We start from the raw sequence: 14,312 nt of genomic DNA, 5'->3' as shown, positions 1-14,312 counted from the left end.
GAGAGTGGGGCCAGGAACAGGGTTTAGAAAACAAGGTGAGTGCGGCATTTACTTCAGGTGCAAACTTTAAGGGTAGTTAAAAATTTCAATAGTCAAGATAATATTATAATGCAATATTTTTTAAAAAGCGAAATTAATGAAAAATAACTATTCTGCATTAATCTGAGGCAAGTGCCACATAACCCTCCCTTACCTCACTTGCCTTATCCTGGTATCAGTCCTAGGAATGATTTCTCTTTCCCTGTATGGACTGGGGTTAATTCCCCCAAATGCCAATGCTTCATTGTTGAGACCAATGCTTTACTATTGAGATTTTACAGGGTAAGCCCCTTTTTCTCTCTACAAGTGTCAGAAACATATGGAAGGGTGAGGTCACTCACTGTGCTTACTGGTTTTAAAATGTAACCAAAAATTCTTTGACACTCTTTTCTTCAAAAGGTGGAATGTACTCTGTTTCTCCTTGAATGTAGGCTGTACTTAGTGACTAGCTTCTAATGATTAGAATGAGACAGAAATAACTGTGTGCTATTTCTGAGCCAACCCATAGAAGGCATGCAGCTTCCTCCTTGCTCTCTTAGATTACTTGCACCCAGGGGAAAGCCAACTGCTTTATCACTAGGACACCCAGTCAGCACCATGGAGAGCTCCAGGTGGTGTGGCACTGAGTGAGGCCTTGTACCAATACCCATGTGAACAAGTCGTCATAAAAAAAATTCACCTAAAAACTATGGTACACTATTATTTTTATTAATTTGAAGGAGAATTCAAATACCTGGATTTTGCCTTCATTAGTTAGTTTTAGCATGTTTAAATTATGTTATATTCTGTTTAATTACATAAAAAAATAGTTAAATTGCCCTGATGAATACTTTTTTTATTGTTCTTTTCAGAATTGTTTCCCTGCAGATTCTATATCCTTTATATGATAAGCAGACCACTTTTGTTTTTAAATTTAGATATAATTTTCATTCAGTGAAATGCAGGGGATTTCAGCACACAATTAGATGACATTTGACAAATAAGTAGGTCTGTGTAACCAACACCCCTATGAAGATAAAGCACATTTATATCACTCCATAAAATTCCTTCTTGCCCCTTCTTGGTCAATACTCACAACTCCACTCTAAAGCAAGTACTACTCTGATATCTATCCACATCAGTTAGGTGTGCCTATTCCATAACCGCATATGAATGAAAACATATAGTTTGTACTTTTTTATGTTTGGCATATTTTAGGTCTCGTGTTTTTGAGATTCATCTAAGTAATTGTGTGTATCAGTAGTTCATTCTTTTTATACCCAAGTAGTATTCCATTAAGCACTACTTTATATGTTTATTTATGAACTTTCTCTTGATGGACATATGGGTTGTTTGCAGTTTGGTGATATTATGAATAAAGCTGCTGTGAACATGTTGACATAATTACTCGTGTGGACATAGTTGTTTTTTAATTATCTTTGGTATATATAACTAGGAGTAGAATTGATGAGTCATACAGTAGATATAAGTACAGTTGACCCTTAAACAACATGGGTTTGAACTGCAGGTCCACTTATACACAGATTTTTTTTTTTATATAAATACAGTACAGTACTGCAAATGTATTTTCCCTTATGGTTTTCTTAAAATTTTCTTTACTCTAGCTTACTTTATTATAATAATACATTATATAATATGTATTACTTACAAAATATGTGTTAATTGACTATGTAATTGGTAAAGCTTATAGTCAACAGTAGGCTGTTAGCAGTAAAGTTTTGGGGGAGTCAAAAATTATACACAGATTTTTGACTGCAAGGGGTGTTGATATCCCAACTCCAATGTTGTTCAAGGATCAACAGTATATTATTATAAGAAACTGTCAAACAGTATACCAAAATAATTGTACGTTATCCACTCCTACCATCAACAATAAGGGTTCCAGTTGCTCTTTATCATAGGAAACTTTAAAAACCTTTTTAAGGTTTCAACTGAGATTTAAAAAAAAAAAAAAAGTATCCCAGCAGTTTGGGGAATGAAGAGAAGGAGAAAATATAGTTATGACTTTTGAGAAACTACTCACTTTGTTGAGAAAATTATTTTTGTAATTTGAAGCCACTGGAGAGGGGGAAAAAAAAAAACCAATGTAAACTAATTGGTAAATGGTGCTCTGTAAAGATCATCATGAAGAAAACACTTATCCTATTGGTTTGAAAATCTCCAAGTCAATATGTCATATTCTCTTTCTTGGAAACTCATGGGTAATGCCCATAAGTGAAATCTTCTCTTATCTCAATTGGGCACGTATTTTAAATGTATTTCACAGTTATGGAAAATTTGGAGGCTGAAGGAAAATTTAGAGGATGAAGCTACTTGTGTTATATATACTATTTATATATTCAGGAAATTAAGTAAAATATATTTATTGTTCCCCTACTCTCTTCTTTATAGAACATGCACGGTTTCATAAGAAAAGGAGATGGCCTAGCTTGTGTTTTCATAGTGTCAATAGATATTTGATACGTGTTACTGCTTCTGTTTTTTGAGTTATAAAATCTTGCCTACTTTCATGTTTAGATAATTGTTATGATGTGCTATAAAACAATGAGGTACTTAGAAAGTGCTTTATTATTGAAGTACATGTTCATTAAAAAAATTTGGAATTGGCTACAGTTCATATAATATTCCAAGAATACTTGGCTGTTCTGTAGCTTAGAAAATGTAAATTATCTATCTCTAGGTGTTTGTCTCTTTTTCTTTTATTGAAAAAGTACAAGATTGAAAAATAATGACCTGTTTATAGAGAAATAAGCCTTATATGGTCTGTTTTAAAATATGAATACTTTAATTAGTGAATATTAAGGTAAAGGCTAAAATATTGCATCTATTTCTTATTTGTTCTTACAATATTAGACACTGACTAAATGAGTTAAGACAAAGGAAAAATTGAATATAGAAAGTGACAGGGACTTTGTTTGCAGGATATGAGTGTTCGTAAGCTATGTTGATCAAGTAGAAGAAATGAGCAAAATCAAGGAGTCATGGGAATGACAGAGATTAAAGTAGATTAAACTAATTGGGACATTCACTGGGTTTAGCAAAAAGGTGTCAGGCTAAAGGGGTGAGGAGCAGCTTTATTCATCCTCTCAGTAGATAGATCAGAAATGTGTGGAATTATGGGGTTGACTAATTAAAGTAGGGCAGGAATGAGGCAGTTCTGGGAAGTAACCCCCTCAGCACTGTGCTTCTTCAACTCTGATTCCCAGAGGACATAGAAATACACTAAATGTAGGCATATCACAACTCCCAAAGTAGTTGTTGTCTGAAACTGGAAAATTAAAAATAAATGGATGGGAAGGTGGGGAGGATACAAGACTGATTACTACCACATAAGCATTTTATCATAGGCGCAAGAGAAGACGGACCGATAGGCCTTTTGCAGTGACAGAGATAAAGAGGCAAAAGTTTGAAACAGAAGTTTAACCACCAAGCTTATTTATAACCTCCTGCATTCAAAGACACCACAATTTTGAGGAAGCAGCACTATATTTTATGGGTGTCATTTTTGAAGAGCCCACACACAATAAAATAAAATAAGAAATACTGCAGTGTGTATTGGGAGACATTTAAATAGTAAGAACGTGGTATAGAGTTAATTTCAAGTGTATTTCTCTTCAGTAGAAAGTTCATGGCCCCAGGTCAGAAAAGGAGTCGATGTAGTGACATGAGTGAACCTGTACAGAAATATATGTTATGCTTGGACCTTTCCCTCTCCTACACCAAGCAAGGCTCCCTTTTCCAAAGCCAAATATTACTGTGCCTAATCAGAAATACTAGTATGAACACTACTGAGAGAAAAACAACAACAACAACACAGGGTCTGTAAGTGGGCAATGAAGGTTGACTAGTAAGTTGGGGAATCCCAGCATTTTCTAGTCCATTCACCAGGACTCAGAGGGCCCAGGACTGATTAAGAATGGACAGCACAGGGATAGGTCCTTGGCAAAAGCCTCCATTAGATTTACAGGTAAAAATATATCGGGTAGACAATGCTACCTTTTAGTCTTCATTCAGAACACAAACCTAAATAAATTGGTTCTATCAGAAGAAAACAGTTTGACTAACATTTATCTATAGAGAGCACACAGAAACTCAAAATCCAGAACTTTCTTTATATGCATGTGTTTTATTTTTTAAAAATCTTACCTTATTGTCTAAGAATACAACATGAGATCTACCATCCTAACAATATTTCAAATGTACATTATTTTTAAATATAGATACAATGTGCAGCTGATCTCTAGGGTTTATGTATCTTGTGTAACTGAAAATTTATGCCTGTTCATTAGTAATTCCTCATTTCCTCTTCTCCCAGCCCCTTCCATTTTTACTCTTTGAGTCTATGAATTCAACTATTTTAGGTACCTCACATAAGTGGAATCATGCAGTATTTGTCTTTCTGTGTCTGCCTTATTTCACTTATTGTAAATCCTCAAAGTTCATCCATGTTGCCACATATTGCAGAATTCCCTTATTTTTTAAGGCTGAGTAGTATGCCATATTATGTATATACCACATTTTTTTAATACATTCATCTGATGATAGACATTTAGGTTGTTGTCATATCTTGGCATAGCAACTAATGCTGTGATGAACATAGAAGTACAAATATTGCTTCCAGATTCTTATTTCAATTTCTTTTGATATATACTTAGACATGAGATTGCTGGATCATATGGTAGTTCTTTTTTAAAAAAATCTAAGAAATTTTCATACTGTTTTCCATAGAGGCTGTACCATCTTTATTTTTTTAAAGATTTTATTTATTTCTTTGACAGAGAGACTACAAAAGCAGGGGGAGCAGCAGAGGGAGAGGGAGAAGCAGGATCCCCGCTGAGCAGGGAACCTGACAGGGGGCTCGATCCCAGGACGCTGGGATCATGACCTGAGCCGAAAGTAACCGACTGAGCCACGCAGGCACCTCGATGCTATACCATCTTTCTCACCAACAGTGTACAAAGATTACAGTTTCTCCACATCCTTACCAACATTTACTGTGGGGGGTGTGTGTGTGTGTGTGTGTGTGTTTGTGTGTTTATGATAGTCATCCTGAGAACTATGAGGTGTTAGGTAACTCATTGTGATTTTGTTTTGTAGTTTCCTGATGATTGGTGACATTGAGCCTTTTTTCATAAACCTGTTGGTCATTTATATGTCTTTTTTGTAGAACTATCTATTCAAGTCCTTAGCCCATTTTTAAATTTGGTTATTAGAATGATTTTTGTTGCTTGTTTTTTTCTTTTTCTTGTATTTTTTCTTACTATTTTTTTTGCTATTGTTTTCCCCCATCCCACAGTTGCCTTTTCACTTTGTAGAAGTGAAGTAGAAGCTTTTTACTTTGATGTAGTCCCGCTTGTTTATTTTTGTTTTTGTTGCCTGTGCTTTTGGTGTCATAGTCATGACATCATCACCAAGACCAATGTCATCAAGCTTTCCAATTATGTTTCCTCTCGGAGTTTTACAATTTCAGCTCTTATGTTTAAATCTTTAATCCATTTTGAGTTGATTTTTGCATATGGTATAAGATAAAGAGGGGCTCCTGGGTGGCTCAGATGGCTAAGCATCTGCCTTCGTCTCAGGTCATGATCCCAGGGTCCTGGGTTTGAGCCCCACTTTGGGCTCCCTGCTCAGTGGGGGGCCTGCTTCTCCCTCTTTCTCTGCCATTCCCTCCACTTGTGCTCTCTGGCTCTATCTTTCTGTCAAATAAATAATTAAAATCTTTAAAAAAAAAAGATAAAGGTCCAGTTTCATTCTTTTTTATGTGGATGTCAGTTATCCTAATGCCATTTGTTGAAGACTTTTAAATGTCCTCTTTTTTCATGCTCTGATGAGAAAGAGAGAAGAAATGTTCAGTAGAAATAAGTTTTGTCAGGTAACTGAGTCAGGCTGTATAGTGAGGGTCCTAGACAGGGAGAAAATTAGTTGAAGATGTGACTTGTGACGGCAGGCAGGAGTTGTCACCGAGTCACAAAGAGCTCCATCTGAACCATGGCTGAGATTCAGAACCTTTCTCTCTGCAGGAGTGGTTGACCTATTTAGAATTATACTTTGCATGACATTTACATGTAGAATTTTGTCTGTTGGCTGAAAGAAATGAGTGGAAAAGTAGAATTGGAAGGGATAAGATAGTATCTTCCCTTTGTCCAGCCTCTGGACTTGGAGATGGTGACATGCTATGCACACGAAGCTGATAGAAGGTGATAAAGCTCCTTGAGGGTTTCTCAGCTTTGAGATGTACTGGGAGAGTCCTAGGCAGGGAGTAGCAGAATAATAGCAACAGGCCAGCAGAACACCAATAGGAAAGCACCAGTTTCTAGTAAACATGGCTCATCTCAGGGACCTGCCACCCCAGAGAAAGAAGAACAACTCTGGAACATAGGATTCCTGTGAGGCCTTGAGAAATAACTTGAGAAGAGGGGAAGAGAGACATGTTAATGTTCTATAGTTATACAGATGGGGGTTCACCAGAATGGAAGCTTTTGTCAATTAATGGTCAGTCATTTCTTACAATGAGCCATAGCCACATTGATGGTGTATTTTTAAAATAAATTGTTAATAGTTATGGTGTGGTTTGTAAAATGCATAGAAATCTTAGACAAGAGGCAGAGATCTGGATTTTGGACACAAAGAGTAACTGTTGGTGCAGCTCTGGGGTAGTCATTTCAGTTGTTTGGACATCATGTTTCCTACCTACCAACAAGCCATTTGGGATAGAGAAACTTTAAGCTCCATGTCATTTTTACATTCATTCAGGTTTTATTCTCTCTCAACTTAGTGTGTATGTGCAAAATCTAATACCACCAGCTAATGGGGTATTTTCCTACTGATTAGTCCCTTCTATAATTCTTTACCCAGGTCATATATCAAACTGACACATATTCACCCACACATATAATCTTTAAAAATATACTGAGATCAGCCACACATTGCTGGCCACTTTTCCTCTAGAGCCTTAAGTTACAAAATCACTTTGAATCCCATTTGTGACAATTGCCCAAAAAGGAGGTGGCAGGCATCCCACTCTTCTCTCCCAGCAGCTTTAGCTTTTACTTTGGCAATAGACAGGATCCTACCCATCTTGCTAATAATGTAGTGTCACCCTGACTACTGGAAAATCTGAAACCAGCTGATGGTTATCTCCTAACCTCAAGGCGTTGGCTAAATTACCATGGATCAGCTATCTGCATGATATAAGATGAGGTTTCATTTACTGTAGATATTTACATTAAACATATTCAGAATAATTATTTTCACTGGCACATTGATAGATCAACCAATGCCAATTTAATGAGAATATTTTCTGTCCTTGTAAGGGATATTCCATCTTAGCAGCAAAGGTGGGACCAGAATGCACTGTGTCACTCCGTCTTGTCAGAGGAGATGTTCTGTCACTGATTAAAGAGCTGCATGTCCTCTTTAGTCACAAAAACATTTCATGGGGTAACCTTGTTTCTGTCTTAATGGATTCAGGCAATGTAATGAGAGCTACCAAAGTGGACACGAAGAAACCCTTTGAGAGACAAAACATGTCACTTCTCACTTACTCAACTAATGGCAGTCCCTCCCGGGCTAAGCAAGCCCTCTGGACAGAGCTGGAAGAATCATTTAAAATGCACCTGCGTTCCTTCCTTCAAATGCAGCCAAAAGGCATCAAAAAGAGATATTTTTTTTCTTTATTTGAAAGACCAAATACAACTCACAAGTATCTTAGTTTCATCAGAACTGTCTGATGGTGTAATATCAGGGAGAAAAATAATACTCCCTTAAAATTTGCTCAATGCATACTCTACCTTTTAAAAGTATATTTCCATCTCTCTGAGTTCCCCAAACCTCACAACACCTTTGAATGTTGACAAGTCCAAAATAGGTTATTTGCTTGATGATTTTTTATTGTTACAGATTGGGCACCCAAGGCTCAGGGGATTTACGTGATAGCTGTAAGATACACAATAAATGAATGCCTGCCAGAGTAGGACGAGGACTCGGGTTCTTCAGTTCTACATTTACTTCTTTCTCTTTCTCTCCCTCCCACTCCCTCTTCTCCCCTTCTCTATGTATATGTATATGCATACGTATGTGTATATGTATATGTATGTATATACTGATGGCAATTTAATACCTGCCATGACCAAGCTGGGATGCATGCAGGATAAATAATTTTACTGTTCAGGGAGAGTCAGGAAAAGAAGGACTGAGTTACTGAGAGTGCAGTTTTATTCTATGATTTTGCCAATTTGAAGAAGCAACTAATTCATAAACTATATGGTAAGCACATTTAACTATTCTAGGATTTTTCTCATGCTTCATGAAAACAGAGATCATAACTGGGAAACCAACTGTAAAATTAAAAGAACTAGATGTTGCCAATAAAGACCATCATTTCAGGAAAATAAATTTGTTTCTTGGAAGCTGTTCTTGAATGTATGCTTGAGGTGCCCACAAGAAAACTAATTCAACCGAGAAACAAATTGATCTTGCTTCACTGGTTTATATGAACAGAGTAAAATACACACCAACAAGTTATATCACTTAATAACTCCTTGTTTCCTATAACAAATCAATGGCAAGATCACCTTGAATTACCATATTTTGAAAACATGTACAAAGTACCTAGAACTTTACTTCATGCACCAAATTATGGGTTTCATTAAGAACATCTTCAGAGCTAACAGAATCAAAGTAATCACTGTTTGTGTAGTACCTTTATCCATTGTATTTGGGAATTTTGTTTCTTGACAAGGGTTTTTAATTTTTGTTAATATATTGGTAATATCAGCATGGAGATGAAATGAAAGTGCATGATTTGATGTTGCAGTTCTTGTCTGGAAATGTGTCATTTTATTCTGTAAAGGCATTTTATTGGATCTTACAGAGGAAAAAGTAGCTCATCTTTACAAAATAATTCTCTGAGGCCTTGAATTCTTCCTTATTGTGATTTTAAAAGTTGCTTGTAACTTTTTTATTAAAATGGTGGGGAGTTGGAATTTGCAAGTTATATTCTTCATTCCCAATTTGCAAAAGCTAGCGTTCAGTGCATTTTTGTGACTTAATTTGGTGCTATGATAGGAGACAATGGAGTACATCTTGAAAATCTTCCTGTTAAGGGTTTCTCTAAAATTCTTTCTCTTCGGTGCTCCAGGGGAGCAAAGCAAATCTTCTTTGACCATGGCCACACAGAAATGGTCCTCCCGAAAGGGGGATGCTATTTCCAAATACTGAATGGAATGGAAGGGGGCACATACATTTTTCCTTAACATTTTACCCCAATTACTATATCATAATACGTGGGAAATATATGTACTCTGCTAACAAATAAATGCATTTTGAGCATCATTACTCTAGACTCCACTATTGGGAAATCACAACGATTTGGAAAGATACATTTTAATGTTCTAATAGCAAAAGGTTTAATGAGTAAATTAATAATAAAAATCCAATCTAAGAGGTATGTTTAAATGTCAGGATGTTGACGATTTATGAGCTCTCCAAAGCAACCATTTTATTACTCAAAAAAACAAACCTTAAATTTTCCTTAGTTTCCTAAATGAAAGTTATTTAAAAAAAAAAAAACCTCAGCTATTTTGCCTACTCCTAGTTTCTTTTCCTTTAAGAAATATATTTTGAATTTATATTCATCACAAATTCAAATTGTACAAATTCAAACTGGAATTTACGCATTTGGCTTGATCACACTTCTTTAGAGTTAAAGCTTCATCTTCTAATTGTGTTAAATAAATCTCACTAAATATGGTTCTTTTTATGTCAAAAAAATTTTTTAAATACCAGAACCATGAATCTGCTATAAGCATAAAATTGTTGAAGTCAGAAGAAACCCTAAAGTTCATTTGTCAGGAAGTTTTTTGCTATTTTACTACAAAGTGACAAGTGTGTCCTTTATGCTCTAGAGACACTTTGTTTGAAATAATTCACATATTCCATATTTATTATGAAGAAGTATCTACCTAACTTACTAATATTCAAAGAATGATTTCATTATATATAAATAATATTACTACATTAAGAACAATGATGGTATATAATATTTTTATTAGCTTGTGCAGTCTCATCGCAGTATTTATTTCTGTTAACCTGTGAAATGCTGAAAATAACTAATGGGTTCCCAACAATATTTATAGAGACTGCATGCAAAACTGAAAAAACTGAAAAAAAAAATGCATCTTCTCCAAATTCATTTACAAATTTAAAAATCCAGGATTAAAAGAGTTAGGAAAATACCTAATTTAAGTAATATATTCTGTAACCCAAGTTGTGAAGGGCTTTCCTAGCATAACACTGTGATTAGCATGGGTATGCATATGTTCTCACTCTTCTTGAATCTTTCCTGGCATACCATTCCCTCAGCAAAGATGAAGGGACTCAATGAGGATGACTCTGCTTCAAGTTTGATTCTGAGACCTGGGGCTGTGTCTTTCTTAGGAGGAAGTCCAGGGATAGGTAATTTTGAACAGGTTAGGCCTAGACTTTGGGGGCCCTTATTTCTTTGCCACTGAAAGACTGATTATATAAACAATCTTCAGACCATATGTAAAAATAAAATTCTTACCCATAACCTGCAGCGGCCAGCACAGGAAACTAACCCATTTTCTACAGTAACCAGCCTCAGAAACCAGACTGCTACCTATTTATAAGTTGAACTTGTGGGAAGTCAGACTTGTAACTACAGTAACAATCCAGGAAGTCAAAAAATAACTCCTATCACGATTGGCTCAGAGTGGCTAGGACTTGATTAATACCTGAAAGCTTCCATAATTTTTGTCCCCACTTCCAGTTGAGGACCAGTCAGAGAGCACAAATATGTACCTCTAACCAATCACAAAGGATGCCCCACTTCTAGTTAGCCCACCTGCAGCTTCTCTGTGCCAATAGCCTCCAATCAGGGCATTACCTGAAGCCTTTGCTTTGTTCTACTATGAAGTTTTCCCATTCACCTTCCTTTTTGAGTCTTTGCCAAACACAAGTGATGGTGGCAGACTCCCTGGCTAAAGCTCTGAATAAGTAGCTTTTGTTTGTTCTCATTTGGTTGGTGTTTGTTTATGTCCACACTGATTCACAAGTAGTTAGATTCAGGTTAGTTTAGGCTCAATAAAGAAGATAACATGTTTTCTTTCTCTTTTTTTTAGTTTTTGTTTTATATTTATTTTATTTTATTTATTTATTTGAGAGAGAGTGCAAACGTGAGCTGGGAAGGGGAGAGGCAGAGAGAGAGGGAGACAGAGAATCTAAGCAGGTGCCACCCCTGGGCTGGATCTCCACAACCGTGAGATCATGACCTGAGGGATACCATGTTTTTTAGATACGAAAGCAATAATTTCTTTGGCTAAGATTAGGGAAGTCTTCATGAAACATTTGATTTGGGATAAACCAGTAAGTTCAGGAAGAAGGCCAAATAACATTTTTGTTGTTGTAGTTACTGTTGCTGCTGCTTTTCTATTGTTGTCAAATTAATGACACTTAAAATCTCATTATTCTAGGTTTGTAACTGATCAACATTTAAATTGACCCAATCCTAAATTGGCTCCTGATTTTAGAGTTTGCCCTACATTTGCGTATCTTTCTATTAGCTCTTTTGAAGTGGTTCTTGTGTGGCAAGGCCTTTTTGAGGTATGAGGCAGAGATAGAGGGGTGCTAAATACACCCATTGGAACTAATTTTCCAAGTGTCCATGAATTCTCGTAACATGAGGACTGTTTCAGGCTTTTATTTTCTTTGCCCCATTGCATTGTCCATCGTCAAAGTTCATCAAGGCCAAGAGCTCAGACTACTGCAATAAATTTGAAAGAGCAGGTCCAAGAAAACTGACCTGGAAAGAACGATAAAACATTCAAATTTATTCTTTTAAAAATCAACATTCAGCATATAGTCGTATATACATAAACCTTAAGTAATTTTTTTTTTCAGGTTGTGAGCAGTAGGAATTTCAATTTCAATATTAACTAATTTCAATTAGTAAAAGTCAAAGCACATTCTCAAGGGCTTCTGGTTTCAGCTCACAGCCGTAAAAAGCTGTGAATAACACCATTCCCACCTTTACAACAAAGAAAAAGCTAGACAAACAGTAAATTAGTGACTTTTACAGAAATCTTCATAGAAGTGAAGTTGTAGGACAAGCAACTAACATAAAATTGAAAAAGAAACAGGCACCTAAAGGAACAGGAACACATGAATATTTGTTTACCTGGATCAGATATCATTTAACAGCATATAGGCCTATAAATCAATTTAAATACAAATTTTGAAAGAATAGCTAAAAGTAGAGTGGAGCCTATTGTGAGAGGGTGGGACTACTGAAGGCCACAGATATAGGGGGATCCACACACTGTGGCAGCGTTTTCCTCTGAGAACACTGCCAGGAACCTATAGAAAAGATTTGAGGGAATCCTGAAAAAGCCCCCTCATGGTGCCAGTAGTGAAAGAGCAGCTACTGCCAAAACTCTGTCAAGACCCATCCCACCTCTCTCCCCTAAGGAGTAAAAACATTCATCTGGAAAGAGAATGGCATCAAAACTTGTAACCAGAGGGCACTGGTGGAAGTTTCCAGCAGTGAGGAAGAGAAATGTAGGCTAAACATGAAAATCTTTGTACGCTATTTCCTCTGTCTTCCCTAAGGAATGAAAGCCCTAATCTGCATGGGGAGAGGATCAAAATGTGTACCCTGAGAGCACTGGTGGGGCCCAAGAGAAGAGAGGTGATGGGAATGAAGGCAACACTGGAAAAACACCCAGATTCTTTTCTCTGTTATCCCTAAGGAACAAAAGTTTTAATCTGTAGCCTGGGAGCACTTGTGAACCCCTGTGGTGGCTAAAGTTGGGGAATGGAGGCAACCAATGAAAATCCTCCCAGGTCCACCTCCTGTATTATAAGTAAGAATAAAAAATGCCTTACCCTACAGTGAGCAGGGTACTGCATGGTGGTGGTGGTGGGGGCTGAACACTGTAAGAAACCCATTGTAACTGGGTGGGGTGGGGCGGAGATAGGAGAATTAAGTCTCGAACCTTGCTGGTAGGGCAGAATGAATGCTATGTTCATCATTATATCTGGAACAGGAGCAGGAACATTTGTAAAGCCTGCATCCCCAAGAACAGATTCACAATATCTGCCTAAAATGAAAAATTATGCTCCCTCCCACATCTTCCATAATCATGCTAACAAGCATTAGTTTAAAAATAACAATGTAATATAGCTGGGAGAAGTGGAAAATGCAGACTCTCCCCAGGGAGCAGTACAAAGGAAAGAACACAAGTCAGGCACGGAAACAAAAACAAAGTATCACTGGAGAAATTTGAAGACTTTGGTACACTGAGAGTACCCATAACAATGCAAATCTCAAATGCAGCCCAAATCCTGACTAGATTAACACAACCCTGCACAGAAGGAAAGATATGCTCTACTGCAAGCATAAAACTATTTCCTTCAGTATTTATCATCCTATACAACATGTCCAGCTTTGAACAAAAAATTATGAAGTATATAAAAAGGCAAACAAAACAAAACAAAACAAAACCCACACCTGAAGAGACAAAGTAAACGGTATAAAAGGCTCAGATATGACAAGATACTGGTCCTACCAGCTAGGGAACTTAAAATAATAAGTTAATTATTATTAAGTTATAGGTTCTCAAGAAAAAGGTAGATAACATGTGAGATCAAATAGGTAATTTTAGCAGGGAGATGAAACCTAAGAAAACATCAAATATAAATGTTAGAAAACAAAATTCACAGTAAAGTAAGTAAGTAACTTCTTCAATGGGCCCATCAGTAGATTTGACACATGTGAGAAAAGAATCAGAGACCATGAAGACAGGTCAAAATACCAGCAAAACTATTTAAATACCATTTAAAATACCAGCAAAACTATTGCACTACTGGGTATTTACCCCAAAGATACAAATGTAGTGATCTGAAGGGGTACGTGTACCCCAATGTTTATAGTAGCAATGTCCACAATAGCCAAACTATGGAAAGAGCCAAGATGCCCATCAACAGATGAGTGGATAAAGAAGATGTGGTATATATATACAATGGAATATTATGCAGCCATCAAAAAATGAAATCTTGCCATTTGCAATGACGTGGATGGAACTAGAGGGTATTATGCTAAGTGAAATAAGTTAATCAGAGAAAGACAGTATCATATAATCTCACTGATATGAGGAATTTGAGGAAGAAGACAGAGGATCATAGGAGAAGGAAAGAAAAAAATGAAACCAGATGAAACCAGAGAGGGAGACAAACCATAAGAGACTCTTAATCTC

This window comes from Leptonychotes weddellii, chromosome 13, assembly GCF_054177405.1.
Source record: "Leptonychotes weddellii isolate Sample4059 chromosome 13, ASM5417740v2, whole genome shotgun sequence".
Taxonomy (NCBI): Eukaryota; Metazoa; Chordata; class Mammalia; order Carnivora; family Phocidae; genus Leptonychotes; species Leptonychotes weddellii.
This window is presented reverse-complemented; position numbering follows the sequence as displayed.